Genomic DNA, 6,154 nt, shown 5'->3' with positions numbered 1-6,154 from the left:
AAATAATTAACTGCTCTGATCCAAACTGCAGAAACAGGTAGAATGGATTAAGGGGAAAAAAAAAAAAAAAAAACCATGATCCAGTTATATGCAGTCTATAAAAGATCCCTTAAATTAAAAAAAAAAAAAAAGTTAAAAGTAAAAAAATTGAACAAAAAAACGTAGTACAAATAGTACCCAAAAAAGAGCTAGCGAGGCTATACTAATAAAAGACAAAACAGACTTTAAGAAAAACTTGCTACTAGATAGGAGAGACATTTTATAATGATGAAAGGATCAACTTAGCAGAAACAAATAATTATTATCTATAAACACCTAACAATCGAGTCCCAAATATATGAAACTAATATTGACAGGATTGGAGGTAGAAACAAAAAATTCAACAATAGTTATAGAGTTCAATACTCTGCTTTCAAAAATTGATAGAAAAACTAGAAAGAATATCAGCAAGAAACTGTCAACCTATTTGACCTAAAATACCATCAACCTATTTGACTCATGAACAACAGAATACAAATTCTTTTCAACCACACTTGGAACATTCTCCAGGATAGAACATATGTTAAGCCATGAAATAAGTTAATTAATTAACTATTTAATTAATTAAAAAGGATTTAAGTCATACAAACGGGGTTAAATTAGAAATCAAAAACAGAAAAAAGCTACAGTAATCAAGACTGTGTGGTATTGGCAAAAGAACAGACAAATAGATCAAAGAAGCAGAATAGTGTCCAGAAATAGACCTACACAAATATAACCAACTGATACTTGACAAAGAAACAAAAGCAATTCAATAGAGAAAATAGACTCTTTTCAACAAATAGGGTTGGAACAACTAGACATCCAAATGCAAAAAAAAAAGAAAGAAAAAAAAAAGAATCCAGACAGAAACTATATACCTTTCACAAAAATTAACTTAAGGAGAAAATATTGCAAAACACACATCTTATAAGGAACTTGTATCTAAAATATACAAAGAACTCTTTAAACTCATCAATAAGAAACAATCCAATTAAAAAATGAGAAAAGAACAGATCAGATATCTTCTCCAATAAGATATACAGTTGGCAAATAAGCAATGAAAAGATGCTTCACATCATATGTGACTTGAGAATTGCAGATTAAAACAACGCTACATACCCCTTAGAATGGCGAAAATTCAGAGCACTGACAATACCAAACACTGGTAAGGATATGGGGCAACAGGAACTCTCACTCACTGCTGGTGAGACTGCAAAAAATGATACAGCCCCATTGGAAGACGGTTTGACAGCTTGACAGTTTCTTAAAAAACTAAACAATAGCCTACCAAATGATCCAATAATTGAATTCCTTGGTGTTTACCCAAATGAGTTGAAATCTTACTGCCACACAAAATCTTATACACAAAGTTTTACTCATAACTTAGTATAACTTGGGAACAACCAAAATATCCTTCAATAGGTGAAGGAATAAACAAACTGTAGTATATTAATACAACGGAATATTATCTAGTGATTAAAAGAAATAAGACATGGAGAAGTCTTAAGTGGATATTACTAAGTGAAAGAAGCCAACCTAAAAAGGCTACATACAGCATGATTCCAACTATATTACTGCTGAAAATTGAACTAAGCTACTCCACGGTACTGCTGCCTTGGCATCCAATTTGTTGGCCAAGTGGCCTTCAGGGGCCTTAAACTGACATTAGCCCCTGGTGGAAGCACATGCCCCAGATAACACCCTGCAGAGTCACAAGTAATATGTAAGTTCCTGATACAGCTTCCCCAGTAGCCCTCTTGATAAAGTCTCGCCTGCCTGTCAGGGCCTTCCCCTTGTGTACCTCTGAGAGGAGATACCATGTATCTTTCCAAAACCCTGCTGTTTTGGTGAGAAATGACCAATCTGAGTATAACCTGGAAACCCCAAAGTACTCCACCTCTGGACCTTAATATAAGCATCCTGCCCAGATCCTGCCACTCTTTGCCTGCACTCTGCCTTGACCACTCCATGTGGCCCCTCAAGGTATGCTGTGTACCTCCTCCATGACCTATGAGTAATGCACTTCTCTATTTGAATTCCCTTGTGGGGAAATATATATCTGCACAAGGACTTGCACAAAATGTTTATAGCAACATCATTTATAATAACCAAAACTGGAAACTATTTAAGTGTCCATCAACTGGTATGTAGGTAGGGAAAAAATTTGATATATCCCTACAATGAAATACCATTCAGCAACGAAGAAGAGAACCTACCGACACATGGTCTGTCATGGATGAGCCTCAAAAACATTATGCTAAATGAAATGCTAAACCAAAAAAGATCACATAGCATATGATACTGTTTATATGAAATGTCTAGAAAAGACAAATTTAAAGAGATAGAGAGTAGATTAGTGGTTTTCTGGGGCTAAGGGTGGGAAAAAGAATGAACTGTAAATAAGCATGAGGGATCTTATTGGAGAAAAGGAACATGTTCTATAACTGTTTTATGGGAATGGTAACACTACTTGGTAAAATGGCTAAAAACCATTGAATTGTACACTTGAAATGGATGAGTTTTATGATATGTAAAACTTACCTCAATGAAATTAAAAAAAAACAAACAAAGTATGGTAGCAGGATATTAAAGTATTTGTTGGTATTTTCCCTTATCTCTCCTGGTTTCCTACTGATCCTCCCAAATATAACTACATGCAGAAAAAAGTATGTATTTCTTCAAGTGATTTCAAAGGTGAAGGGGGAAAAATGGATGCCAAATTCTTCATTTTTAAGCTGCAAAGACCCTTTCCAGGCAAAAAATATTTTAAAGGAGAAAAAGTGATCTGAACAAGCCCCCATTAGATAAGGAATCTTCTGAGCAAAAAAGAGGAGGCTTTGGAGGGGAAAAAAAGTGCTATACACACTGTAGCGGACATGCCTCTTGGAAGGTGACCAGCTCCAGGACTTTCTGTGTTTTCATACTGAAAGTCCTGCATCCTGGAAATCCTTTCATTCTCAGGCAAATCTGGGGATTTGGTCACCCTACTTTTAGTTCACACCTTCTAAGTCATGTCCTGGGGGATTGGTGTAGGGGTGTTGGTGGGAAACCAAGAATAAAAGAAACTTGTGTCCTGGTTGCTACTTGGGATTTCTGAAAGTCAGGAGCCTAGTGCACCCTCAAAGAGATAGGAAAGGGTGGGGGACTAGACATGGCAGTGTGGCATACTTAGAAGTGAAAGAGACATACACACTGTCCCAGGACACCTATGGCACCTGTAGAGTGCAGAAGGGGGTCTAAAAGTTCCTTTGGGCCCCACATGCGGCATGGAAGCTAACTCATGGTTATCTTTGTGGATGTCCAAAACTGGGATGAAGAGAGGCATATCCAACAGGGCCTATGTGGACCATCCTCAAAAGAGAAGTGATAAGAATGGGCTCAAGGAATAGCCAGTGCTGTGAAGCAGAGTAGATGCCAAGAAAAGGCCACATTCTACCCAGGTTGCTGTTTGAGAAAGCATCATACCTAGCTTTTGCCATGAATCTGATAGGATAAGTTATATAGAAAGTAAGGATCCAGTTTGGGAGTGAACAAATCACTGGGATGAGATCAGGCCTCTCTCATACCACCCACAGAGGCAGATGCATAAGCCCCTAAAATTGAAAAATCCACCCAGGGAAAAGGATAGCAAGAAAACACTGAATCAGCAAGGGGGTGGGGGCTCCTGAATATAATTAAATTTCAAAATTAAATACTGAAAAATAACTGAATTTATTTTTACTTTGACATGACTAAACTAAGATTTCTGCCTCAGGCAAAATAAGAACTTTCAGACAAAAATCAAAGTGAATTATACAGACAATAAAGGAATGGACATTTAAAAAGCTTCTACAGCAAGAACTCTGCCCTCCACTGACGTTCTCAAACTTTAACTTTCAGAGAATGTGGCAGGACAGTTGGCCTGTAATTTGCATGAAGATAAGTGCTGGCAGTCATCGAATCCCTGTGTATCCTTTGCAAATAAATCTAAGAGTGCCAGCACCATCACTAGTAATGAAGTACCAGAGAGTGAGACGCACCGGGAAATAGCTCATTGCATGTACAAGAAGATTTAATGAGGAGACCTGGGAACTCATTATGTACTCATTTTAATAATTTACAGACTGGGAACAAAGGTTTACTTCTACAAACAGTGATTTTAAAATTAGAGATCTTTCAACAATCTTGCCCCTGAACTTTGGATTCTGGTTAAATAATGTCTGTTCTGGTTTTCAGATTAATTTGGGCAGAGAAACATTGTTTCAATGCATTATTCTAAATTTTCTTGAATTGGGTGAAAACTGGAAAATGTGCTCTGTTTTGCTTCCCTTATTAATATACTGCCTAAGTGACCATTCTTATGCAAGGAAATGGTATAGGCTTGCTTTCAATATGTTTTACTCAGTATTAGGCATGTTTTCTGATCAGTTTAAAACATTTAAACATACCAAATTATGTTATATAATCCTACCTTGTTTCTCAGACACTGACAGAGTTACATCATTTAGTCAATAGGTATAACATTAAAATACACAGTATTTTTGTACATGCAACTGGAAAAATTTTGGCAAATAATCCAATGTAATTATCATTTGTGATCTCATATCTTGGCTCAGACCAAAAATCCACAACTGTGACATTACAGCATGTACTTCAAACAAGGATTGTATTTCTACAGAAAAAAAAAAAAAAAAAAAAACGGGGGAAAACTATTTGAAACTAAAAATTCAAAAAACTTTTCCACTACTGGCTCTGTTGTGTAACATGTTGGCAAAATCCCCCACAAAATGAGTAAGGAAAAGATGACTGCCACAAAAGTACATAAATACTAAGAAAAAAACCGATATTCTTTATGAAAAATATATCACATTACACTGATAATCTAAGAAAGAAACATGGAGAATGAGAAGACTAAAGAAAAACACTGAGAGGAAGGAAAGAGTTGGAGAGAATGAAATAGAGAAGAAAGGATGGGGAAAGAAAGGAGATCTAATTTATCCTTTTGCTATTAATTAAATTGTACTATTCAAATCTCAAGAGTTCTTTCAAAGTAGAAGTTTTTATATTGATCTATAGTAATGTTTTAAGGGAAATGGACAATTTATAAAGACCACTTTCTGTATGAAATAAATACAATTTGTCCGGATCATATGAGGTGGTACTCACAATTAGACTTATAAAGACAAAGATGGTAAATGGAAAGGCAAAATGGCAAACTAGTAAATGCACTTTTCAATTTTTTAATTAGTCTTGAAATTTTTCATTGAAGGAAATGGGACAATGTCCAGTTTGGCTTCAACATCATCATCCTCTAAGTCTTTGGTATAACCGTATTTGGTATAATTATATTTTATTGTACGAGTTAGGACTACATACAAATCAACTTATAGGAAATCTAAGTGGCTTTTAAAAATCTAGTCATCTTTTTTCTTGCATCAGAGGAAAACTGAGGTAGACATCAGTTCTGGGGCTTACGTCCATTATGGTTCCTACGAGTCAGAACATAGCTGCTAGAGCTTAGGCATAGCACCTGAAACCGGGGCAAGAGGAACAGGAGAATGGCAGTGCGACCTCGCATGTTTCTTTTGCCAGAGAATCAAGAAAATTCATGAAAATTCTCCAGCTCTATGGGTAGGAAAAACTGTTGGGTCAGCCAACCAACTATTGGGTCAGCAATAGTTTTTTAATATCTGTTTTTAATTCTTTGTCCTAAGATCCTAATTATGAAGTAGATCAAGTTCAAGAGCTCCATAATAAATTATAAGAAATTTGTTTCAAAAGAACCAAACATTCAAGGAAGTAGGTTAATGTTTAGGTTCCTACTTTGTATTGTACCCAAAATGCCAATCATACCTAGTGTTGCAAACCTCACTTTCCTTCAACATCTGTGTCTACCAGGAAAATATCTATTGGCAAAATAAACAGTGTAAAATTCCAACCAACTCACCTAGAAAATGAAATCAAGTCCCTTGCTGATTAACAATGTTATTAGAAGATCAAAACCTGGTATTTCATGTGAATATACCAAGTTCTAACAGGCGGCAACTTAGAAATTCCTTTATAGAAAAGAACACTGAAATATATTTTTTTTCTGGACCAAAATAGCATTATTTTTTTAAGTGGAGAATAGTGCCAAAATGTGGCTCCCTAAGTA

The sequence above is a fragment of the Ursus americanus genome, chromosome 9, assembly GCF_024610735.1.
Source record: "Ursus americanus isolate L20-20 chromosome 9, mUrsAme1.1.p, whole genome shotgun sequence".
Taxonomy (NCBI): Eukaryota; Metazoa; Chordata; class Mammalia; order Carnivora; family Ursidae; genus Ursus; species Ursus americanus.
This window is presented reverse-complemented; position numbering follows the sequence as displayed.